This window comes from Rattus norvegicus, chromosome 4 (assembly GCF_021556685.1).
Source record: "Rattus norvegicus strain SHRSP/BbbUtx chromosome 4, alternate assembly SHRSP_T2T, whole genome shotgun sequence".
In the NCBI taxonomy this organism is placed as follows: Eukaryota; Metazoa; Chordata; class Mammalia; order Rodentia; family Muridae; genus Rattus; species Rattus norvegicus.
In genome coordinates this window covers 161,835,548-161,862,926 of record NC_141537.1, presented here as the reverse complement: position 1 = coordinate 161,862,926, position 27,379 = coordinate 161,835,548, and the positions used below count along the sequence as shown (strand labels likewise).

General features: G+C 43.7%; 3 pseudogenes; all 3 read left to right on the top strand.

Annotated features, from left to right (window-relative positions):
* The first annotated feature begins 4,068 nt into the window (after nucleotides 1-4,068).
* Nucleotides 4,069-4,688, top strand: Rps7-ps22 (ribosomal protein S7, pseudogene 22; annotated as a pseudogene).
* A 4,048-nt stretch (nucleotides 4,689-8,736) lies between these two features.
* Nucleotides 8,737-9,481, top strand: Zfand6-ps1 (zinc finger AN1-type containing 6, pseudogene 1; annotated as a pseudogene).
* Nucleotides 9,482-20,326: 10,845 nt separating this feature from the next.
* On the top strand, nucleotides 20,327-20,994 carry Rps2-ps33 (ribosomal protein S2, pseudogene 33; annotated as a pseudogene).
* The last annotated feature ends 6,385 nt before the right edge of the window (nucleotides 20,995-27,379 follow it).

Sequence of the window (27,379 nt, the reverse complement as noted above, 5' to 3'; positions counted from 1 at the left end):
CGATGAGCTCCTGGATCAGTGAGAGACCCTGCCTCAAAAACAGGATGGGGAGAGATAGAGGAAGCTAGTCAACCGGGAACTCTGGCCCCTGTGCACACATCAACATATGCACAACACACAGAAGAAACAAACCAGGGGAACAATATTCCAATACTAAGAGAAATCACAGAAAACATATGGAAACTTTAAGAGTGAACAGTGCACCCTTGGATGATCAGAAGGTCACTGAAGAAACCAAGGATGAAATGTGAAAACTGGATGATTCAATTAAAACTCACACATTATCTGTCTGTCCATCCATCCATCCATCCATACATACATACATACATCTCTCTCTCTCTCTCTCTCTCTATATATATATATATACACACACACACACACACACACACACACACACACACACACACACACTTACCTACCTATCTACCTATCCACCTATTATCTGTCTGTCTGTCTATCATATCTCTCTATTTCTATCTCTATCTCTATCTCGTCTGTCTCTATCTCTATCCCCATTCTATCTCTGCTTCCAGTGTGTGGTTGAAGATGTGATCAGCAGCTTTCTGTTCCTAATGCCATGTTTTCCCCATCCTGATAGACTCTTACCCCTTTGGGACCATAAACTAAAACAAACTCTTTCTTTCCTAGTTAGTCTTTTCCAGGGATATTTTTTCAAAGCCAAAACCAACCAACCAACCAACCAAACAAACAAACAAACAAAAACCTAAAGTATTTTTTCTGAACACATTGAGGTAATCATAATTCTTAATTTGTTAAATGGTAAATTGCGTCGATTGCTTTTGGAATGTTAAATTAAGATTGTTTTCCCGAGAAAACGCTCGCACAGTCATAGTGTGTTATCCTATGCATGCATTACAACTGTTTCCTACGTTGCTGTTAGGGAATAGATGTGGTGGTCCGATTCACACCGGTAATCCCGGCATTCAGAATACAAAGTGGCTTTGCACACAGCTCCTTCGGTTGCCAGGCTGGTTACAGCAGCACAGAGTAGGAAGACCTGACTCAAAGCAGCAACAGCCATTGTTAGGAATGTCTACCATTACGAGAAACATTGGTCTGCCATTGTGATGATTGTCATAGTATGTTTCCCGGAAGTTCTAAAGTGATTTTCCTGAGGATAGCCATATAGATCAATGGAGTAGTGGTGGAGGTGGAAAAATAAACAATATTTATAGCCAGTAAATGTTAGACAAATCCATCGTTTAATTTCAACACAGAGAGAGTAGTCCCTTGCAAAAAAGTGGCTCTGGGACATTTGCCACATGTAAAAATATGGTTTCAACCCTATCTATTACCACTCATAAAAATTGGGTAAATTTGACTTTACCACAAGCAAGGCTTTTGTGTCTTAGAGGGTATTGTTAGGAAAGGAAAAGATGCGGGCCACAGTGGAACCCACTTGTTACATCATCGTTGGGAAAACTGAGGCAGGAGGGGCTTGGGTTTAATTTAAGGCCAGCCTGGGCAACAAACCAAGATCCCATTTCAGCATATTCCCATTCTTTATTTCTTTACCATTGAAGACTAGAAAAAATACAAAGCACGTATTTGATAAAGTTCACTTAAACAGGATGAGGAGCTCTCACAATTCATGAAAAGTAGCCCAATTGCAAATCGCGCACAGATTTTGTATCCTACCACAATGTTGAGTGTCGACTGTGAGATTGCCTGGGTGTTTACCACAGTGACAAGAAAATAAAGACCCACGTGAAAGAAGAATACACATCCCAAATAAGGAATGGAGAGATGTTCGGTGTCATTGGTCATTAGAGAAATACAGATGAAAACGACAGATACTCATTCCCACCCATTCGGTCAGCTCCAGAGGAAGAGAGCCATTATAAGGTTTGGGAGGTTATGGAAAACCTCCCAGAACTGCAAGGCACTGCTGGCGGGAAGGTCAAATCATGTAAAAATGCTCGAAAAATGCTTTAATATCTTTAGTGAGTTCTTAAAGAGTTAACCTGTCTATTCCTCTCCTACATTTACCAATTAGAAGTGAAATGTATGTCCTTACGGGGATTGCGTATTAATGGGCTTAACAGCATTCATGGTGGGCCAAAAGTGGAGACAAAATGACCATCGACAAGGCAAAGGAACTTGCCTTAGATAAACGAACATGGCACTTGCTGAGGAACTTGCCTTAGATAAACGAACATGGCACTTGCTGAAGACATGACTTTTTGCAATAACTATTATGAAATACTAATGGAAATGAGACAGAGGAAACATCTCAGGAACATGCCAGTTGGAGGAAGCTAGGCCCTGCCTCAGGAAAAACAATCACAATCAATGACCGCATAATTCTGTGTACAAGGACCTTCCTTAAAAGGGGCTGTAATGGGTAGAAAGTAGAGTGTTGAGTGTCAGAGACTAGGATGTGAGGAAGGGACATGAAACGTCTTTGGAGGATAAAAACGATTTGGGAATTGAGTTGTGAGGAAGGTAACATGGCTGCGGGGAAAGTGTTTGCTCATGAGTGTGGCAGCCTGAGTTTGGTTCCTGGAATCCACACAAAGGCAGAAGGAACCCACTCTGCACAGTTGTCTCCTGATCTCAGTACCACTGAATGCAGGTCCACACACATGTATCATATATATGAATCATATTCACACTTCATTATCATCATCATAATAATAAACTTAAAAGCATTAAAATTGAATTATGGGATTGTTGCATAATTATGAGCTCACTAAAACTCTAAATCTTACACTTAAATGAGAAAATCCTATGCCATGAAAATTAGCTTGCATTCAAACCATTTTTTAAAAAAGATAAACTATTTAAAAAAGGGAGAAATCAAAAAATATTGTCAAGACAGCTTTGAAAGAGAAAAAAATTGGAAGGTTGGAGTCTGAGTTCAAGACTTCTATGGAGCTACAGGAATGAAAAGACTGAGGCATCTGCATAAAAATGACAAATGGGGGACTGGAGAGATGGCTCAGCAGCTCAGGATGCTTGCTGCTTTTGCAGAGGATTAGAGTTTAATTCCCAGCACGCACAGGCGCAGCTTACAACTGCCCGTTACTCCAGCGTCAGGGGACCCAATGCCCTCTGCTGGTCTCTGTGGGCATCCTATACAAGTACACACATTGTATGCATACATGTGTATGCGCACGCGCACACACACACACACACACACACACTTAAAAGTCTTATATAGAAATGGGTGAAGCTAGATACAATCTAGACATAGACATACTCAAGTATAGGTGATTGGTTTCAACGACACTCCCGAGTGATTCAGTGAATGATGTTGGGGGAGTACCTGGGTGTGGTAGGCATAATACTACACCGACACCCTTTCCAAAGATGGCCATGTTTATTTAATCCATGAACTGGAAAATCGTTACCTTGCGCTGCACAGAAAGAGGGAGGGGACGCATTAGGACTGATGAGGCCCTGAGTTTGTTTCTTCATCTGCTCGTTTTGATGTATAAGCCAACATCTAAGATTCTAATCAGGATCTCCCCGTGGTTATCCCGTGATTAGTCTCTCCTCCGTGCAGAATTAGTGCTGGGTTTGGTGACAAATAAAGTCTTGTAAAGGTGATGACATGTGACTCCTCAGGGCACTTCACGGAGGGCATTTCAGCTTCTGTCTTCCATTGTTTCTTCAGGGGAGCCTCGTGCTGTAATGACAATCAGGCATCATGGAAGACTCACAAGGACAGGTCCGCAGGCATCTGGTCTACAGTCTGGCTGCTCAGGTGTATGAAGCAGAGCATCTACTGCCTGTGACGTCTTGGGGGCGCAGGCAGCACTGTAGAGTGGCTGACCCGGAACTGTTCTGCACGAGAACCCGGGAGCAGGACCACACGACACAGCTCTTCTTGAATTCCTGACCCTCAAAACCAGTAGAAACAATAGATATTTAAGAATCCAACAATAGAACTTAGCTCGTGAGGTTTGGGGCTAATTCATTGCACAGATATAACTCCTAGAGGGCGTCACCTTCTTTTAGGTTAGGATCCATTTTACTCATCAGCTCGTGATCAGAATTTCTTTCCTTACAAATATCCGCAATTTCTATATTTGGAAGAGTCCTCTCTTTCTAAGCCGGCACTCCGTAAGGACGAAGCCATGTTCAGCTCCAGCGCCGAGATTGTGAAGCCCAATGGCGAGAAGCCAGACGAGTTCGAGTCTGGCATCTCTCAGGCGCTGCTCGAGCTAGAGAGGAACTCGGATCTGAAGGCGCAGCTGTGGGAACTCAACATCACCGCGGCAAAGGAAATCGAAGTCGGTGGTGGTCGGAAAGCCATCATAATTTTTGTACCAGTTCCTCAGTTGAAATCTTTCCAGAAAATCCAAGTCCGGCTAGTTCGTGAATTGGAGAAAAAGTTCAGTGGGAAACACGTAGTCTTCCTTGCTTAGAGGAAGATTCTGCCCAAGCCAACCCGGAAAAGCCGTATGAAAAATAAGCAGAAGCGCCCCAGAAGCCTCACCCTGACGGCAGTGCACGACGCCATCCTTGAGGATTTGGTCTTCCCAAGTGAAATTGTGGGTAAGAGGATCCGTGTGAAACTGGATGGCAGCCGGCCCATAAAAGTTCATTTAGACAAAGCACAGCAAAACAACGTGGAGCTCAAGGTCGAAACTTTTTCTGGTGTGTACAAGAAGCTCACAGGCAAGGATGTTAACTTTGAATTCCCAGAGTTTCAGTTGTAAAGAAAATGAATGAATAAAGTGTCATTCATAATAAAAAAAATGTGGAAGAGTCCCTAAATTTTCCCACAAGTTAAGATGTTTACCCCGTCTACGATGGCCATGGGCCCAAACACCTCACATTGCTCCTTTCTCAGAGGAGCAGTCGTCCGACTCCTTCTCTACCTAGTCTTCCTTTCTTTCTCTGTCTTTTATGATTCTGAACTTATTACAAAACTTTCAAGATTTTCTCAGACTAGATCCTAATAGTACGAACCTAGAAGCAGGATGTAGAGAAAATATGGCCCGCCAGCCAGATCCTCCTGTTTGCCCATTGATTAAATGATGTTTCACTGGGACGTAGCCATCTCTAGTTTATGGAGTCTCCTTCTGCCTTTCGCATATGATGCCAGAGCTGAATCGTTGCTATAGAAACCATATGGCTTATGAAATAGAAATTATTTACCACTTGGTCCTTTACAGAAATAGTTTATTCCCCCAGATTAAGGTTTATAGTATTTTATACTGTGTGCTACTCCACCCGAGACACCTACTACAAAATTCCTAAGAGTGGCCAGGCTGAAATGTCCCCATACAGTGACATTCACCTTCATCATCTAGGGAGGCTGTCACACCAACTTTTAATTTCCTGACCTCTCCTAAGCACCAGTCTATTGTAGCCTTACTCACTTCCATTTTCCTGTTTCCATCATACATGTACTTCCTATCTACATAGGATAGTATGTCAATAGGAGGACGTGATTTTCTGTTTTCCTTCTCTTCCCCATTCTCCCTCCTTCACTTCTCATCAAAGAATAAGTGATATGATAAAACATTATATTTATCCCTTATGAATTGAGAAGCAGTGGAAAGAGAACATTTTGATGCTGAACACTCATACACACATGCACACATACACACACACATACATACACACACATACACACACATACACAGTCACATACACACACATACACACATACACACTCACATACACACTCACATACATACACACACATACACACTCACATACATACACACACATACACACTCACATACACAGTCACATACACACACATACACACATACACACTCACATACATACACACATACACACTCACATACACACTCACATACATACACACACATACACACTCACATACATACACACATACACACATACACACACATTCACACACACACATACACACACATACACATTCACACACACATACACACACACTCACATACATACACACATACACACACATGCGCACACACACATACACACACATACACAGTCACATACACACACATACACACATACACACTCACATACATACACACACATACACACTCACATACACACTCACATACATACACACACATACACACTCACATACATACACACATACACACATACACACACATTCACACACACACATACACACACATACACATACACACACACTCACATACATACACACACATACACACTCACATACATACACACATACACACATACACACACATTCACACACACACATACACACACATACACATACACACACACTCACATACATACACACATACACACACATGCGCACACACACATACACACACATACACAGTCACATACACACACATACACACATACACACTCACATACATACACACACATACACACTCACATACACACTCACATACATACACACACATACACACTCACATACATACACACATACACACATACACACACATTCACACACACATACACACACATACACATACACACACACATACACACACACTCACATACATACACACATACACACACATGCGCACACACACATACACACACATACACACATATACATGCACACACACACACACACACACACACACACACACACACACACGACTACAACGCAATGCCAGAGCCAGGAAAGTTTGGCATGAGGATGCCATCCCTTGACACATAACCACAGAGCACTCCTCAGCTCTGGCCCTGCAAAGGGGAAGAGGAACAAGGGTAATTCCAGCCATTACAGGCTCCTGGACACCAAATGAAACACTGCTGTAAATTATATATAATCAGCACGGAAGGCTTGTTTCCCTGTGGTTCTGAATGGGGCTTTTCCTTCCTCTTGTCTAGGAGGGAAAGAACTGGTTTAGATCTTTCTGGGGGAGTTTCATCTGGCAGAGAGGACGAGAACTTTCTCTGGGTCTTAAGAGGGCACTTGTCCTATAATCAGGATCTGTGTAATGGAAATTCTGTGTCACTTTTCTTATACCCAAATCTCCCTTCCCTGCCCACACAATTTTCAGTCCATAGAATCTGACACATCAATCATGTGAGGACAGGGATTTTCAGAGAGTTGAAAGTGATGTGTATCAAATAGCAACACCTGTTCATTCTCTAACACTTTTACACCTGTGTCCACACAGTCTCTGTCCCCAGAGAGTTCATCACCTTGCAGGGAAGTCCATTTATAGGAAGATGTAGTCACAGGGGTCTAAAGCCCTAAGAAACACGGGCCTGGGGAGATGGATGATTGGGTCCTAAACGCTCCCATCTATATCAAGACAAGACGACAAGTTCCCTTTAAGTTAGACTCCTAGCAATGGCCCTTCTTTCTAGGGGTGACTAGTGATATCCTACAGGATAGTGGCAGTGCTCTTGCTAACCCAACTGACATGGCCCAAGTCTTCAGCAAACCTTGTTAGCTCTGTGGAGATAGGATGCTGAGGGTGGAGTGGGAAACCCACTCTCCCTGTGGACTGCCTTTCAGAATGAAGAAGAGAACTGCATACAGAAAGAAGCAAGAAATTGACAGGCTGAAACAGGTTGACAGACTGTTAAGGACAGTGAGCAGGAAGTTCCTACCTGAGAAAGATGGACCCACGGTCTTCATATCAGACAGAGATAACTGAGGAGCACAGGTAAAATGCTGGCAGGAAGGAAGGCGGGACAAGAATGGCAACCTTTCCTCCCATCCAAGGATAGAAATGACTTAATACATACCTTATGCTATTTTTCTATTAAGTATTTATTTTTATTTCATTCTGAGCACATTATAGATTTGTATTGTTTGATCTATCAATTATATGATTTCATTGGTCACTGTCTTTGTTAGGATTTTACTACTGTGAAGAGACACCATAACCAAGGCAACTCTTACAGGGATAACATTTAATTGGGGCTGGCTTACAGGTTCAGAGGTTTAATCAATTCTTGTTAAGGCAGAAACATGGCAGTGTCCAGGCAGGCATGGTGCAGGAGGAGCAGAGAGTTCTACATCTTCATCTGAAGGCTGCTGAGAGAAAACCAGCTTCCAGGCAGCTAGGACGAGGGTCTTAAAGCCCCCGCCCACAGTGGCACACTTCCTGTAACAAGGCCACACCCATTTCAACAAGGCCACACCTCCTAATAGGCCACTCCTTGGGTCAAGCATGTACAAACCACCACAGTTATTTTTGGCTGTTTTCTATCTCTATAAAGTTCTCATTATGGAATCTATTTACTTCTCAAATTCCCTTCACTCTCTCCCTACCTATTGTCTGTCAGTCATTTACTTTTTTACCCCTATATATCAAAAAATATCTGTGTTTATTTCCAATTTCATACCCTTTAAAGACTTCTTCAATGCCCATCACTCTTCAATCGTCTCTGCCTACATGACTCCTTATACATAAAATCCTGAAGCCTCTACCAAAACCTGCTGGAATTAGTGAGTGAATCCAGCAGATTTGTAGGACATAAAATCCACTAATGATATTAATAACATTCCTATACATAAATAAAGACTATTTTATAAAATAATGCTGTATCGGTAGCCTCAAGGGTTGTAAATTTGTACAACCATATGGAAGGCACTATGCAGAGTCCTCAAAGATTTTAAACCAGAACTACTGGAAGATCTAGTAATCCTACCTCTAGGTAAATGTCAAAGGAGATGAACTAGTGTGTCCAGGAGAGACCATTCTTATTGAAACACTATTCCCAAGAGCCAATTTAATGGACGCACTCTAAGTATTCATCAAGAGATGATTAGAGGGCGGGCTGGGAGCGAGTGGGGGTTCAGTGGCTTCACCTGTCCTCATGCAATGGCATCGAGTGGCAGCGGCAATTGTCTGGCAGAGGGGGCCGCCTGTCATCAGATGTGCAGCAGAATATGGCCGGAGAAACTAATCACAGCCAAGCACCTATGCTGTGCTCCGCTGGCTGCCGATGTTATGGAAACCCTCGTACAAATGTCACGTGTTCAGTATGCTCTAAAGAACATCTTCAAAGGCAATGGCAGCTTCTGTCAGCAGTCTGTCTGCATCCAGTACAGTGTGCAGATAGATGCCAGCGCCCCAGATGCTCAGTCAGCGCTAGATTCTACGTCTTCATCTAGGTAGCCAGGCCATATATCAAATCGGTCACTTCTATCAGAATCTGTAGCACCTTCCCAAGTGGACATCGGAGGACAAAGCCGTATCTGAGACAGGAGACCTGCAAGGACCCAGAGCAGCAGAGGGCCTCGTTCCTCTCGAATGTGATCCTCCATCTTCAGTGTCAGACACGACACAGCAGCCATGTGAGGAGCAAAGCAAGTCTCTTGCAAAACTAAGACAAAACAAGAATCGCTGTTTCATGTGCAGGAAGAAAGTGGGACTTTACCGGGTGTGAACGCCGGTGTGGACATGTTTACTGTGGTGTGCACCGTTCCTCAGATGGTCACAATTGCTCTCACAATTACAAAGTTGATGTTGCTGAGAAAATCAGAAAAGAAAATACAGTAGTTGTCGGTGAAAAGATCCAGAAGCTTTGAGTTCCTGCTGGAATACAAAATCCTTTGAGTATCTGCAAACTAAACACTGACGAGGTTTTTCTCCCCGGTCCTTGAGAAGGTAGAGTGCAGTATCTCGAGTAGACTGTAGAATCATGCATGTCATCGGAATAGATTTTTGTTTTTGCTTTGAAAGTGACTCTGAACATTTATTTCCATTGCAGTTTCTGTGGCTGAAAGGAAGCATTATACTTTTAAGATCACTTTAATTTTAGTTGAGTGCAGAGGGCTTTTATAACAAATGTGGAGAAATTCTGGGGGTGTGACTCTTCCAGTATTAGACACGCATGCACTGATCTTGTGGTTTATTTCTCATCATGTATGTATATATCTCTGCAGCACGATTCCCTCTTGATAAGGCCCTTCCAGGACAACTAGTTATCAGTAACTGAATGTATCTTAATCAGTACGGCTGCTTCTGTTTGTTTTGTTTTGTTTTTTTTTTTCATTTAAAAAGGTTATACCTATCTATGTTAGCATATAGTTTCTTTACACCCACTCTTTATGTCTTAATCATTTGTCACAGCAGAATATGTGCTGATCAGATTCTAAATTTGTGGTTTTTTGGTTTTTTTTTTAATATTTATTTTATTTATATGAGTACACTGTCGCTGTCTTCAGACACACCAGAAGAAGGCACCAGATCTCATTACAGATGGTTGTGAGCCACCATGTGGTTGCTGGGAATTGAACTCAGGACCTCTGGAAGAGCAGTCAGTGCTCTAACCACTGAGCCATCTCACCAGCTCCTCTCTCCTCTTTTTTTTTTTTAAAGCAAGGGAAAGAAATGCTGAGTGCATCTCACTGCTGAGTGCACGTTTCTTAGAGATTGCTGTTCGAGGGTCTGCGCGTGCACACTAGGAAGAATGATCTGTGTGCAGTGTTTATGTTTATTTGCCAGTCTTTGATTAAATAAGAAGGAAAACCAGAAAAAAAAGAGAAAGCCGACTAGATTAAATAGTATGGCATATATCCACAGTGGGATGGTAAACAGCCCGGAAAAGAAAGAGCTTGAGTTACTTTTCTACTACTGTGGAAAAACACTATGACCAGGGCAAGTCATAGAAGGACGGTTTGGGTTTATGGTTCCAGAAGAGAAGAATCCATCACCTTCCTGCAGGGAGACGTGGAGGCAGGCAGCCACCGCAGCTGTCACCACAGCTGGGGCATTGAGCCGAGTTCACATCTTGAATATACATAAAGCAAAGGGAACAATTGGGGAAAGGCAGTCTTTAAACTTTCAAAGCCCCCCTCCAGTGACATTTTCTTCTAACAAGGCCACACCCCCTCGTCCTCCACACATAGTGCCAGCGACCAGGGACCTCCTGTTAAATACTCGAACTTACAAGGGACATTCTCCTCCAAACCATTACAGAAGGACACCGCAAATGAATCCAGAGGACACGATACCGAGTTAAATAAGACGGGGAGGAAAGACGAGCACCACATCATCCCATTTACATCTAGAATGGAGAACATGTTAAGGGATGGTGGTTACCTCAGGCCGGAGGAGAGCGAAGGATCAGGAAGACGTTCAAGAAAGGATGTAAATTTTCAGCTAGCCAAGAGGAGCAAATCCCTCCTTCTGTAATGATATAGTTGCAGTTAACAAAGATTCCTTGACAAGTTGGGAGAGTCTCAGCTGGCATGACGGGGCTATAAAGCCAGGCATTGTAAGACTAGAAACTGCTAAGACTCGTTTTTAAATATTCTCATCCCAGAAGGCAAATAAAAACGCATCGAGGTCAACTTGGTTTTGCCTTTCTACAGTGTATGCATATATTTAAAAAAATCACACTGTACATTGTAAATATATGCCATTTCACCATTAAATTTTTTAAAGGTTTTTATCTATAACATTTCTCCTAGTTGTCTAGTCTTTGTCTTGTCTTTTCCTATCCTGTTTCTCCCTGAGTTCTTTCTTACAGGGTTGAATTCTACCGTCTGTTCTCAGTGATGTATTTCCTTCTTGTTCGTTCTCTCGAGCAAGAGCTTTGTGATGGTTGATTGTGACTGTCAGTTTGATGGAATTTAGAGTCACCTAGGGGACATGCCTTGGGTATGTCTTCATCTCAGGATACCTCGAACATGGGGACGGCAGAATTGGCTTCTTCTCCCTCCCAACATGGCCCCATAAAAGTGGTTCCCCATCCTACCGGGAATTTATCATCCTGACAGTTATCGGGCTTCATTCCTTGTTTGACTTTATAAGGTTTCCCCTCTATCCCCATACCCTACAGTCGCTGAGTATGCAGATGAAGTATCTTCCAATACCCCTTGCCCAAGAGACCCTGGCCACCTCCTCGGGGGCATAAGTACACCTTCCAATAAGCTGAACCAGTTCTCCAAAGTTGTGTTCATTGCTGGTGCACTCGTGGAAACCTGAGATCTTGCACTGCACCCACCCATACCGGTAGGGACTGGACCTCCTGTCCGGTTCAGTTTTAATGGGCCTGGCTACCCTGAGGGGGAAGCTGGCACAGGGCAGCACTCACTTCTGCTGCTGTTTTTGGCAGTCATCCCACGGCACTGACAACGCCAAAACACTTGAGTCTTCTGCTGCCCCCGGGCTAAACTTTCAGCAATAGCCTCTTGTAGGCTCCCTTCATGGTACCAAGCCTCAATTTCTTTGCATGATCCCTTCAGTCTTGAGCCTTCAATGAGGCTGCACCTTCACCAGCGGCTTCTCCTAACCTCTCACAAGCGCCAAACCTCAGTTGCTCTCCATGACGCCCTCACGCCTTCAAAACCAATACCACCTGGGTAACTCTTACTCTACCAAGTTCAGCTGCCAGTGTTAAGTAATGCCTTGGCCTATTCTGGAACACGGTTTCAGTGTCCCCTCAAAAAACACTTTCCAGATTTCATCTCGGCAATGCTGATCTCTTCTTTACCACTGCTAATTTCTTACCTCCAGCCAACTGCATCGAGTAAGTCAAAGGTTTCACTTTAGTATCCTGTTAATCATAGCTGATTCTTCAGCCCCAGTGAACCAGAACCACAGCATTTCAGTGCAAACTATCAAATGGCCCAGTTAAGCATCTGTAAACTTCACTCTGAAACCTCACAAAGCAGGCCTCCCTCTTCTGCATGGCCTTCAACATTCTTATCATCCAAGATCCTACAGAACAGCTCACCAAGCATTGGATACTCAATGACTTTACTTGGACAAAGTTCCAAAGTCCTTCCACAACCCTCACCAAAACAACATGGTCAGGTCTGTCACAGCCATACCCTTTTATCCAAATATGAACTTGTAAAGGCTTCTTTTGGCTGTAATAAAAACACCAACAGCAACTTTAGAAGGAAAACTTTTACTTTGCTCATAGCTCCATGTAACAGTTCACCACTGAAAGCAGTGAGGGCAGGAATTTATACAGAGAAGGATCCTGGAGGCAGGAGCCGCTGCAGCAGCCATGGAGGGGTGCTGCTTACTTGCCTGCTCACCATGGCTTGCTCAGCTTGCTTTAAAAGAGAACCCAGGAGCATGGTTCACCACCTACAATGGGCTGGGCCCTCCCCCCACCCCAATCACTAATTAAGAAAATGCCTTCTAGGCTTGCCTACAACTTGATCTTATGGAGGCATTTTCTTCCCCTCAGTTTCTTCCCCTCAGTTCACTTTAGCTTGTGTCAGTATGACATAAAACTGTCCGGCACATATACTGAAATCAAACCTTTATACCAAGCGGCGTTATAAACATAGCAACGTATTTATTTAATCATTAGAACAACACCATGAGATAGTTGATTTTCATTCCCATTTGGAGGAAACCCAGTGTGTTGGTTACCATTTGTACCTGGGACCAAAACCACCCGAGAGCACAGATCAAAGGATGGTGTATTTGTCTCAGGAATTTGAAGGGTTCGGACGGCAGTTGTTGATCCTCACACATTTGGGCAGAACATGTAGTGAAGGAGAAAGAGTGAGAGACCGGGATGTAGGCAAATGGCCTCCAAATGCACACCCACGTGCTATGACCTACTCTTTCCACCTAGGACCCACCTCCTAAGGTTTCTGGAACCTTCCTTCCCAAATAGTGGCGTGTCAAACTGAAGAGCACACTTCACATTCAGTCACAACGCACAGATCCACAGGGGTCAACACCCTGGAGGTTCTACATTGAGCAAGTCAAGTTTGCAGGGCTTGTTTGTGGGCCTCAGAAAGTGTGCCACGAGTCACAGTATGTGACGTCTCAGGAAAGCACATTTCCTGCCCAGGTGATAGCTTGCTCACTATGGCAATAGGCTTCCCACCCACTAGAAACAGGGACAATGAAAACCTAGGTGTCTACTGCGAATCTGAAGGGAGTCTTTCTCTTCCACTTAAGATTGCTGTGCTCACTCTCCACGGCCTGTGATCTCGGCGGCCACAGTCAAGCTTGTCTGCCTCCCTTGGACAATGCAGGAGGGGTCTTTGTTTGTTTGTTTGGTGTTTATCATTTGATTTTTGTTTTTTTGTAACAGGGTCTCCTTATGTAGTGATGGCTGTCCTGAAACTTGTTATGTAGACCTGGCTGGCCTTTATACGTTGTCACCATACATACAAGATGATGCAGGAAAAAATTTTCATTTATTATTTATTTATTTATTTATTTATTTAATTTTGGTCTTTGAGGTTCGGGGCTCTGGTTGGGCTCAGTCTACTAGAATTAGTATGCCATCACTCCTTTTTAATTCCCTACTCCCCCTATAACCAGAAAACATCTTCTCTCCAAAGTGTAGGGGAATATCCCTCTGAACTTTGTTATCTTATAGCCTCAACTACTACCTCACAATAGTCCTTCTCTGTCCTCTCAAATATAATCCAAACATGAGGTCTGGATTCCTCAAACAAATGGTGCTTGGCCACAGCATCTTGCTTTTCCAGAATTGTTACAAAACATGAAAATCAGGCTATATTTTTTTAACAGGGTGGGGGAAATACAGCAAGAAGAAACCCAACATAGCCTATCACATATTACCCCACCATGGGTCCTGTTGGACATGGCTGAGTTGAGAAGATTGCATAGGAAGCAAATGTCATACGAATTCTTCTATTCCAGGTTTCTAAGCTTCCAGCCTTTTTTACTTATCGTCTATGTCTTCCTTGGTCACCCCAACTCTGTTGATAAGGTGATCTGTTTGAAATACAATCTTATCTTATTCTTTGTTCAGAAGTCATCAAAAAAAAAAAAAAAGATGATACCGGCTCGGTTATTAAATGTGTTGATGGTTAACTCCATGAATATAGTAAAAAGGCCTATATGTTACACCTGAGGGGGAGAGATGGGAAAGAAGTTAAGAGCACTTGCTGCTTTTGCAGAAGATACAAGTTCAGTTCCCAGTACCCACATAATCCCTCTTAATTATCTATAACTCCAGTTCAAGAGAATCTGACACCCTCTACTGGCCTCACTCTCAAGGCCCATCTATGCATTGTGATGCACATAAAGGCACACATAAAAGTAATAAATATTTTAATATAACATTATATACCTCTTCAATTGTTGTGGTAACAATTGAAAACGTTTTCTATCAGTTCCTGTGAGCAAATCCACTAGTTCTGGCTACTATTCTCTGTGCAGTCTCCTAGGCGGTAGTTACCACGCCACACACACACACACACACACACACACACACACACACACACACACACACACACCTTGTTCTGCGGACTCTGAGTAATGGGTCACAGCCCAACTTTGGCGATCAAGATGGAGTCCACGGAGCAGGATGGTTCAGAGTTAGGTGAACTAGATCGATTTTTTTCTTGTCTAGGTGGGCGGTTTTTATCTTTATCAATTGGCAGTGAATTTATTGTGTGGGTGAATTGTGGACTGAGAATTTGACATGTAAATTTTAATTGCTAAATTACAAATTTCTGGAACTTTGATTTTACCAGGCTAAAGAGGACAGAGTGTGAAAGAAATGGCTGAGAGGCAGTTGGGGCGTGCGGATCTGGTTCTGTTGCCCACTCGGAGTGGGAACTCACAGGGCCTGCAGAACGAGGGGTGTGTGTGTGTGTGTGTGTGTGTGTGTGTGTGTGTGTGTGTCTCATGGTAACTACCGCCTAGGGGACCATACAGAGAGTAGCAGCTGGAGTGAGCGGCTTCATTTGTGGGAACTGATAGAAAATGTTCTTTTTAAATTTTTACTGCAACAAGTTATAGCTCCCCTTGGTAAAAAAAAAAAAGAAAGAAAGAAAGAAAGAAAGAAAGAAAGAAAGAAAGAAAGAAAGAAAGAAAAAGAAAAACAATCGTCATGTCTCTCCTTCGGAATTCAGTTATCCCTACCCTCATCTCCCACTCTAGGGTGCTGCTCCCCACCCTGAGCGCTCAATCCCCTGCTTCTCTGGACATTGATCCATTGTTCTTCTTACCCGTCCCCATTCCACACTCACCTTGAGATCAGTTCAAGTCCCACCCCTTGGGAAACTCCACCCCTGACTGATCTCGCCCCGCTCTAAACCTGCTTTGCATTTAGTGTCAGTTTTTATACCATCCCTTAGAAGAGGAGACCAATGTCTTCTCATCTCTGTAACCCAGTGTCCTGCATGGCAGTGTGTAGACAACTTTAAAAAACAAAGGAGTAAGTTAATCAATTGCATTTTTTGTTAAACTTTCAGGGGATCAGGTTTGTGGAGAAGGTTGGCCGCAGCGTCTTGCTTTTCCTGTGTTGTTACAAAACACAGACATCAGGCTACATTTGGGGAAGACAAGGAAATATAAGAAGAAAATGACACTATTTTTTTTTTTTTTTGGTTCTTTTTTTTTCGGAGCTGGGGACCGAACCCAGGGCCTTGCGCTTCCTAGGTAAGCGCTCTACCACTGAGCTAAATCCCCAGCCCCGAAAATGACACTATTAATCCATGTTATCCCATCCTAAGTCTTGTTGGTCATGGATGGGTTGAGAGGACAGCATAGGAAGCAAATGGCACGTGACTTATATTCCAGGTTTCTAAGCTTCTCAGCCTGTTAGCCATTCAGTCATTCCTTGTCTTGTCTTGAGGGGTTTTTCTTTCAAGTAGACAGTAAAATCCTCAGTCTACATCTCTGTCTATTCAAGGCAGGGTATGGTGGCTTGGCTGAAAAAGTGGATCCTTTTACACATCGTCAGTGATGATCTGGAAAGGGCAGATCCTGAGCAGGCTGCACCCAGTCCCAGGATGCCTGACTGAATGGCGGTTGGTCCACCCTTAACCACAGATGGTTCACTGTTCACCACTTTTGGCATTCATGAGAGCATTTGGAAAGAGATGTAACAATTTCCCCTGAGGGCTTATTTTTAAAGCCAGTATAAGAGAGTGCTTGCCGGAAGTGGGGTCAAACAGATTTGAGAACATTCAGTGGCCCGGTGAATGGGATGGGAACTGCTCAAGAAAAGATAACAGTGTCTGGTTCTTAATTTGGGACCTCTGATTCCCTGGGGCAAGTCAGGCCAAGGGGAAGGGATGACTTCCCACCAAACAGAGCCTTTCCATCGAGATAAGGAACTAGTCAGGCATGGTTTTCTCAGCTCCGGTCTTAAGATTAGAGATGAAAAGCCAGAGAGCTACTTAGTGACTTTCTCTTCACTCAGTGAAAACCATAATGGTTTTATTGAGGGGCTACATGTGCCTAGAGCTCTGCCAGGCATAATGAATCAAAGTAGAACAAGAGATTTTTATTTAAATATTTTTATTAATTTATTCTTTCATATGTTACACTCTGACCACAGTTTCCACCCTCCTTCCCCCATACTTCTTCCCTCCCCATCCAATCTTCCTCTATGTCGCTTCAGAAAAAGGCAGACCTCCAGGGTTATCAATGAAAGACGGCACAGCAAGTTGCACTAAGATTAGTCACCTCCCTCATATTAAGGCCGGGCCAGGCAACACAGTAGGACAGGGGCTCCAAAGCAGGCAAAATCCTCAGAAACAGCACCACCACCACCACTTCCTGTTAGGAGTCCCTCAAAAACACCAAGCTGTACAACTAGAACATGTAAGCAGAGGACCTAGGCTAGACTCATGCTCACTTCCTGATTGTCAGTTCAGTCTCAGTGAGCCCCTGTGAGGGACCTGAGATTTTTGACCCTTCAAAAACACCTAGAAAAGAGTAGGAAGGCAAGCAAACATGTAAATATTCTACTGTGGAAAATACAACCATGATAAAGAAAAGCGATAGGGAATCCAGGGGGCGAGGGGTCTCAAGAGGCAGTGTCTTAGAGGAAACGTGGGGATAAGTCGGACAACCAGACAATTGGAGGGAGGCGTTATCAAGAGAAGATTGTGCTGTGCTCAGGGCAAGGAGGAAGGGATTTGTATATAAATATGTAGGCCGTTCAGTCACCTTCAACAATGGCAACTATAATAATGGCCCAAAGGCCAGAGCCAGCCAGTCACCTGTTTTATTTGAACACAGTCCCATTCACTCCCTTGCACACTATCTGTGGCTGCCTTTTTACTGCAGGAAACCATGTATTACCATTGCTCCCCTGGCCAGATCTTGACACAACTGTCATTATTGTAACTCATGGGATCACAGCTGGGTAAGAATGTTGATGACTTTTGACTCTCAGCAGCCTACAAGGCACATCGAGTACTAGTCATGTGCGAGGAAGCTTCCTGGCTAGTACCAGATTGATGTTTCCATTTCCTGTGGTAAAACTGTGTTGTCTTCAGCCAACCAGGAGGAGTGGCGAGAGCCTTTATTGTCCCATGAATTTCTATGGTAGCCTTGACTAACAACTTGAGGGGAGGTGTTCCACACCCAGCACTGCGGTTTTTAATTTGACAACCTTTGGCTTCTGGGAAGAACATTATTCCCTCTGTGGTAACTCTAGCAAAACTCCTCTATATAACAAAACATGTGAAGGTTATAAAATAGAAGATTTCCACGTGGCTTTTCCCAAACATCCTTAGTATTGTTCATCTCTCCTCATAGCTCCTCCTCTGCCTTACCCTCCCATCCCTCACCCAACTTAAACCCTCCACCCCATTGTTTCCACGTCCCCCTTCATGTTCCCTGTGCTCTACCTTCCATCTTCCCTTACGTTCTGTCTCCCCTCTCCTCCAATGGTCCTTTTCTAGTTTTGGGGGTTTTACAGACACTGTAAATTAAATACACAAGTATAAAGATCTGGCAGCAAGATCCACTTATGGGTGAGAACATGTAACATTAGTATTTCTGGGGCTGAGGTACCTTGCTATGTTTTCCAGATCCGTCCATTTACCTGAAATGTTCAGTGTTTTTGTTATAGTTGAATAACATTCAGGTGTGTACAGGTTCTGCATTTTCACTACCCATTCTTCAGTGGATGGGCATCTAGGGCTGTCACCATGTCACAGCTGCTTTCTTCCACCCTTCTCCACCCTTTTATTCCGCCCTTTTAGCCCCTAACACTAGACAGGAGAGAGAAAAGGATGAAGGGAAAGGGGGCAGCATTATTGATGGACTACTTCCATTGATGGACTAGGAACATCTAGTTCCTTGGGGCAAGTTTAATCTTCACCATCAGGATATCTAAATTTCTTCTTCCTGTTTCTTCTTTGTGCCCAACAACATAACAAACAACAAACAACCAACAGCCCACCTCACTGGGCCCTGGCCTCTCCCTACCCTCTGAAGAGTCCCCAGGATTCCAAAGGTCTCACAATCGCAGACACTATCTGCAGCTGACAAAATCACACCCCCGCTGGAGCATGAGGCAAATCATAGTCAGCTGCTGTGGACAGTCTGAAGCAGCCCTACATTCCCACACCTGGTACTGAAAGCATATTCCTATAATGTTTCTGTGCTTTTCAAAGAAACTAAAGTTCTCACTACAATAGCTATTGTGAACTAAGCAGCTATCAACACAGTTGAGCATGTTTCTGTAACATGAAATAGAGTCCTTTGGCTATGTTCCCAGGAACAGTATAGCAGCCTTACACGATTGATTCATCTCCAGTTTGCTGAGGGCCCCTACATTGATTTTCACAGTGATGCGCCAGTTTGCACCCCCAGAAACAGTGCACAGAAGTGTTCCCTGTTCCTCCCTCACCTCACCAGCACTTGCTACACGCCAGTCTTGTTGTCTTATATCTTAATCATTCTGGTGGAGATAAAATGAGATTCAAAATAATTTTAATTTACATTTCCCTGATGGCTGAGGATGGTGAGCAGGTTTTCTTAGGCATTTGTTATTTCTTCAGAGAACTTCCTGTTCAGTTCTGTAGCACAGTTTCCCTGGTTATTCAGTCCTTCCAGTCGTTTGTATATTGAAGACATCGTTCCTTTGTCTGAGGTACATCTGGCAAAGACTTTGTTCCCGCCCTGTAGGCTGCCTCTCCTGTCAATTAAGTTTCCTTTGCAGTGCAGATGCTTTTTAATGTCACAAGGTTCCACTTGTCTTATTACGTAGGCAATCGGAGTCCTAGTCAGGAAGTCCTATACACAAACCTATCCTAAAGTGTATGTTTCAACATTTCATCTCTCACATTTCATGTTTTTGATCTACTTGGAATTGATTTGTATAATGCATATATCCAGTTTTCCCAATACCGTTTCTTAAAGACGACTGGTCCAGAGCTTTATTAACATTTTATAAGACTGTAGGCTTTGATTAAGTCTACAGGAGAATGGCAGCCTTATCTCCCAATCAACCTAGTTTGTTTCAAGTCATGCATTCAGACCACCATATGTAGTTATTTTTTTTTTTTTTGGTTCTTTTTTTCGGAGCTGGGGACCGAACCCAGGGCCTTGCGCTTCCTAGGTAAGCGCTCTACCACTGAGCTAAATCCCCAGCCCCAGTAGTTATTAATATGTCTCTTCTACTAGAGGTAAAACTGAAGACAAGGAATGGATCCCCGTCACCAAGCTGGGCTGCCTGGTTAAGGACATGAAGATCAAGTCCTTGGAGGAGATCTACCTGTTCTCCCTGCCCATTAAGGAGTCTGAGATTATTGACTGTTTCCTGGGCATCTCTAAAGGATGAGGTTCTGAAAATCATGCCAGTGCAGCAGACTTGGGCTGGGCAGCAGACCAGGTTCAAGGCTTTCGTCACTATTGGGGACTACAATGGTCATGTTAGTCTAAGTGCTCCAAGGAGGTTGCCTCTGCCATCCAAGGGACCATCATCTTGGCCAAGCTTTCCATCATCCCTGTGTGGAGAGGCTACTAGGGAAACATGACTGTCAAGCCTCACACTGTGCCATGCAAGGTGGCAGGCTGCTGTGGCTCTGTGCTGGTGCATCTCATCCCTGTCCCCCGAGGCACTGGCATTGTCTCTGCTCATGTGCCCAAAAAACTACTGATGATGAGCAGTATAGATGACTGCTACATGTCAGTCAGAGGCTGTACTACCACCCTGGGCAATTTTGCCAAGGCCACCTTTGATGCCATCTCTGAGACCTACAGCTCCCTGACCCCTGACCCCTGGAAAGAGACTGTGTTCACCAAGTCTCCTTATCAGGGATTCACTGATCATCTTGTGAAAACACACAGCGGAGTCTCTGTTCAGAGGACCCAGGCTCCAGCTGTGGCTACTACATAGGGGTTTTTATATAAGAAAAATGAATTAAGTTTGCCCTGAAGAATTCAATCAATCATTTTGTATTTGTACTTCATATTTGTAAATAATTCTTTTATCTATTTTATCCTTTTGTGATTCTAGGAAACAGACAACAGGAAAAATATTAATTATACCTTGTAGATTTGTCAACTGAGATTCAAAGAGAAAGTATAATTTGTCCAAGGTCATAGCTAGCTAGGAAGAGAGCTGGTGGGGAAGGACAGAATGGCTGCCTAGCTGAGTAAAAACGTAAGCTGTTGGCTCTCTGAAAACTGGTTGTTTTCTGGTGTCTATTTGAGAAAAGGCCATTGTTGTTCAGAAATCTATTACACAGGAACCACCAGGCTTTATTTAATTTAACAAAACTTTTAGAGACAGTTCTTTAAGTTTTATCATAAAGGATCTACTTGCAGATTTAGTTTTTATTTTCTGTTCAGGTTTCTGCCTTTTTTTTTTTTAACCTAACGACTTATATTCATCACTTTTAGAAAACATTTAGCCGGGGTTGGGGATTTAGCTCAGTGGTAGAGCGCTTGCCTAGCAAGCGCAAGGCCCTGGGTTTAGTCCCCAGCTCCAAAAAAAAAAAAAAAAAAAAAAAAAAGAAAAGAAAACATTTAGCCATACCAGCTTGTCTAAGTCTTCTTCCTGGACCCAAATATAGTGGGACTCATAATAGTAATGTAGAATATCACACAGATTAAAGGCCTATACAATAAAAACAAAGGAAAACATATGAGAACCTGCCTATGATCCTTGGTATAATAAAGGATATCTCAACTAAGACACAGAATTTAAACTGTAAGGAAATGATAAAATATATCCCACTTAAGTCCTCTGTGAAACTTAATTGGAAAGACAACACAGAACATATGAAGGGGGATTTGCAAGGATGACTTGCAAAGGCTTAACCTTCCAGATATAGACAAGTGACGCTAAAGGCAATTTGAATAACATCATCCAAGAGAAAGTACTAAAGACTCATTGATCCTCAGAAATAAAGGCATCCAAGCGCCACCCAACAGGCATATCCAGTGCTACTGGGGTCCCCAGGACGCAGGGAAATGAAAAGCAGGGCACCAGGGGATGTTGTTTTGTTTAGTATTGTCAGAAAAGTAAGGCTCAAACCCCTACCTAGTTCACACAAGGATTTGTGAAAGGGGAATGTACATCCTTTTAGGAGAGTGATTTGGTGCAACCCCTTGAGTTGATTTTAAAACATATCTACTCTATTTGAAGATGCTGATACTCCCCAATCCAGAAAAAGCTACTTCTAAGCCCCAGAGAGACTCTAACATGTCTCTACACAGCAGTTGTAGCACAGGGCAAGTGACACAAAGGTGGAAACAAGCTCATGATCAAAGACTAGAATAAATGAACAAGTCAAAAATAATGTGTCAGGCAGAGGGCGTACCTTGGCGAAAGAGCGCTTGCTTGCCTCGCATGTATGAGGCCCTCGGATTTGTCACCAGTGCCCTCTTGGTTCAAAATAGCTGCAAGCAAGATTAATAAAGCTGCTAACCCTAATTACACAGGGGACCTTCCTAAAGCAAGCTGAGTAATGTGTACAAAACGAAGCTCTCGACTGCCCTCCTCACGGTTTCATTGACAGTGCCCCATTTCTACGATCCACCCAGGAATATGAAGAACCAAGCTGAGAGAGTGCCGGATGCTGAGGAGACAGAGGCTATGACCCAATGACATAAAACCACCCGATTCCTCTCTCTAGTCCATGTCCTTGTCATGTGATTATCCAAATGTGGTGTCTGTTTGTCTACCTCTCAAACCTGCTTTAATCAGCACAGTGTGGTCAAAGCAAGCATGTGTCTGTTCTCTCTCTCTTTCATCCCCAACTTCCACTCTGTGATCAAACTGGAGGATGAGACATAGTGAAGGAAGGAAAGCAACGCCATCTACACCAGAAAGTAAGCCATCCATTCCCGCCAGCCAAGGCCAAATGCCAAGCCCAGGGCATCAGTTGTCCACCAAATCTATGGCTGACTGGAGACTCATCAATAAGCTAAGGAGAGCCAAGAAAAGAGCTAATGTGACTCACAGAACTATGAAACACAAATGCTTATCAATATCTGATACAAGAGGAAAAAGGGAAGTGGGTCAGCCTGGATCTATGGTGCTTAGTGTGTTCCAAAAAGGAGCCCAAAGTCAAGTGCTGGAGTGCACAGCTATAATTCTAGCACTTGTAAGGTTCAGGCAGGAGGATTATGGGTTCCAGGCAAGCATAGACTATATTGTGAGACCCTTATTAAACAAACAGCAAACAAACACAGCACATTATAGTTAAACAAACATAGGGACTAGGTGTACAAGAATGTACATGGGTAGGATATGGTAGGCTGAATAATTTCGTTGAACTTTTTATACATTTTGGAGGCGTTTTATAAGAAAGAAAATTCAGTTAGAAAATGTTACACCAGCCAAAATGATTCTTAGAAAGAACAAAGGGTATTTATCCACTTCTCCTCTCAGCTCGCCACCACATAACATGCAGCCAGGGACTGGTCCCCTGCTCTACCCCACGACTACCCTTCTCCCTGCCTTCCTAGCACTGAATCTTCTTGTTTCAGCTTCTCATCTGGGGGGCAGGAAACAACTCATCAGCTCGCCAACAAAAGAACTGCAAGAGATAGCCAGTGACGCATGGCTGGGCAGATCCTGCACTGTAAGTTATGTGGGTAGACTTGACATGCCCTAACTACTTCATCCTATTGTTATGTTTAAAACTTAGGCTCACCTGACAAAAATACAGCACTTCTTCCTGCTCCACTCAAATACAAAGTTAGTCACCTACCCTGTGACTTCCTCCCGAGATTCTAACCTTCCAGACCCTTTGTATCCGAAACTTTCCACCACTGACACAGGTGGTGCTGTCTGCCTGCCAAGAGGATTTGGGCTTGACCCACTGAGAATAACAAGGGCTTTCAGAGGATACCCACTCAGAGCCAGAGAAAGGCAGGGCTAAGCCCACTTCTCTCAATGGATTTGACATCTCTTTTGGATCAAGCATTGCTAATGTTTCTATTTTGACTCCCACAGCACTCTTGCGTTTTGTTCTGCATTAGTTGTCTGTCCTGGTCATGGGTTGGCTGGTACTTTGAGTTACCCTGTGTTCTTTCACCAACTCCTCGAGGACATAGTGTTTTAAGTGACTTAGTATCTCTACTATCTAATGAGAGGAAGGAAGGAAAGGAGAAAGGTCAGACAGGAAGGAAGATAGGAAGAGGAGGAGGGCAGTCAGGAAGGAAGGATAATAGCAAACATTTATAGAATGACTATATGCCAGGTAGTCTGCTCATATTTGATCCTTCCAACTACTCAATGAGGTAGATACTATTATTAATTTCCATCCAGCTTACCAATGAAAAAGCATGCTTAAGAAGGGTAGGTAATACGCCTAATGTGACAAGCCACAGTACATAAATTGGAGCCAGCCTTTGAACCATGTTTGTGTAAACTTCTCAGGCAATGCTCCCGATTTCTGATGCCATATACTCTTGCTTGGATTAGACACTTTTGAATATGGGGAGCTAACAGGAAAATGAGATTTGATATAAAGGGGAAAAATGAAAAAAATCTAGAAAGGATGGAAAAAAGACAGATACCCGTCAATCTGTTTTCCTCCTGGGTCATACCTATCTATGACAACACCGTTCCTGCTGGATACCTAAACATCTCCAGAGAGGAGCTGTTGGCTGTCTTTGTGATGAGTTCTAAGTTTCAGTTTCTGTATGATGCATCTGAATAAGAATGACCTTCATAGGTTCATATATTTGAATGCTTAGGGATTTGTATTTGAAAGGATTAGAAGGTTTGGCTTTGTTGGAGGAAGTGTGTCACTTTGGGGTTTCCAAAGCCCAAGCCAAGCTCACTGGCTTTCTCTTGCTGCCTGTGGATCCAGATGTAGAACTCTCAGCTTCTTAGCCAGCGCCATGTCTGCCTGCATGCTGATGACAGACTAAACCTCTGAAATGATAAGCAAGCCCCAATTTCGAGTGTTACTTTCGTAAGAGTTGCTGTGGTCATGGTGTGTATTCATAGAGGACATTGGCTAGGACAATAAAGATCCACAGATGGTTCTATGTGTCCCCTGCCTCTGAGATCCTCATTCTTCATAGTAATTCTCTTCACTTTCCACAGTAGCTAAACACACTGGATTAGTGAATGCCCATCACTACTTTTTGAAAAAATATCAAATTATGTTTCTCTAAGCCTCTGTCCACATTTCTGTTAGCTGATGAACACACCTCCATTGGTGTTTCTGTTTAAAGTCACGTTATTTGATACTTATTGTTGATTCATTCACATTGAACTCCTGGCCGACAGCATTCGAACCCATGCCACATTTGACATGTTCTCCATAAAGCACACCATGACACCTTTCTTAGGCTTATGAGCATCGGATGGCACTTCAGCACAGTGCTTTTGGATCATTTAAAATAGCAAACTAATTAAAAGCACAAAAATAAAAAAACCCACAGCACTAAACAGATCAAATGAAGCATTTCTTCTGTTATGAACTCAAAGCAAGGCAGTAAGGCATCACCCTGCCCACAGGAACCAGGCATGTGTGTGTGAACAACTCAGTTTGTTAGGTGTTCCATGAGTGCTCAGGAAGAACTGAAAGTCCTCCACCAGGAACGTATCACACATGTGTTAGTTACTTTCCTATTGCTGTGATAAAACACCATGACCAAAAGCAACTTGGTCACTGTCCACCATGAAGGGAAGTCAAGACAGGAACCTGGAGGCAGGAACTGAAGACACCATGGAGGAGTGCTGCTTACTGACTCTGTTTGCTGTGGCTTGCTCAGCTTGCTTTGTTATACAACACAGGACCACATACTCAGGGCCGGCACCACCCACAGTGGGCTGAGCCCTCCCACATCAATGACTAATCTACAAAATGCCCTAAAGCCCAATCATATGGAGGCAGTTTCTTAATTGAAGCTCATTCTTCTCAATTCTGTGTCAATTTGACAAAAAACAAAAGCAAGCCCCAAACCCAAAAACCTAACCAGCAGAATGTATGATATAGATTTGATGAAACTACTGCTTTTGTTGCCCACCCCCACCTGTGTGTGTGTGTGTGTGTGTGTGTGTGTCTGTGTGTCTGTGTGTGTGTCTGTGTGTACCTGTCCATGCCATGGACACCAGTGAGCTGGATTCAAGGCTTTGCCATTATTCCATTGAGACAAGATCTCTCACTGAACTTGGATTTAGGGAGGTAGCCTGCAAATCCCAGAAATCCTCTCGTCTCTACTCTCCACAGGAGTGGGTTACAGGTCCATGCACAGCCACACCAAGCTTCAAACTCAGGTACTTCTGCCTGCGTGGCAAGTGCTCCCACCCACTGAGCCACTCCCAGTCACCACAGTTAGTGACCTTTGCAGGCACACTGCACTCAAGTGAGCAGGTAGGTCCACGCAAGTGGGATCTGTGATTAGCAAGAATGGACTGTATGTGGCATCAAGTTCAGCCAACTCTTAGACAGTTTCCTATGGGAGAACGGAAAGCACAGCAAGAGAAATGCCAAGCGTTCAGTGCTAACCTGAGCTGTGTGTCTTTGGACATGATGCCACACACACTGGGTCTGTAGGGAACCTTAAAAGAGAGGACACGCGTCTATTCCCCGATCCCTCTGTTTCCAGCTGTGGTACCCCATTTGGGGTTCTGTGTATTCTCTGTGCTTTAGGACAAGAATCAGAGCTTACACCAAATGCCAAAGTTCTGTTTTTGATTTTGGGTTTTGACTTCCTGGAATTATATAATGACAAGTCTACTGTAGAGCATGTGTCAGCTGCTACACGGAACTGCGCCTCACAGACTGCTCGAGTAATTTCAACTGTGTGCTGAGCGTTCACATTCCAGCCGTGTGGGGACACTAGGGTCCCGGGTGGTTAGAGGACAGAAGATCAGTTATTTAAAGGGTTCTGAAGATAATGGCATACTTTTGGAGTCTGGTGTGAAATAACCCTTTTATCGGTTCACATTTATGATAATGATTTTTACACTGCTTCGGGTGCTCTTGGTCTTTCTATCCAGCTCTGTGGCTTCTCCCCAGGACTCAGGAATGTTGCTGCGCTGAAGAGTTTTCTTCGTGTGGGACATGAGATGCAACTGAAGTGACATACATGACGGTGTGTGCTGTGTCAACAACAGGGCTGCCAACTCCTGGGCCAGCGGGATTCTTGGGCTGAAATTCCTTTTCCATGTGTTTCTTCCATTTTGGTCCCAGTGTCGTGCTGAGACCCAGCTGGCGCCAGGCCTCTAGATCAATGGAAAGGGTATGGCCTCCCTTGCTGCACTTGGGAACAGGTGTGGGCTGGGAGGAGCAGTGAAGAATGGAGGTCTC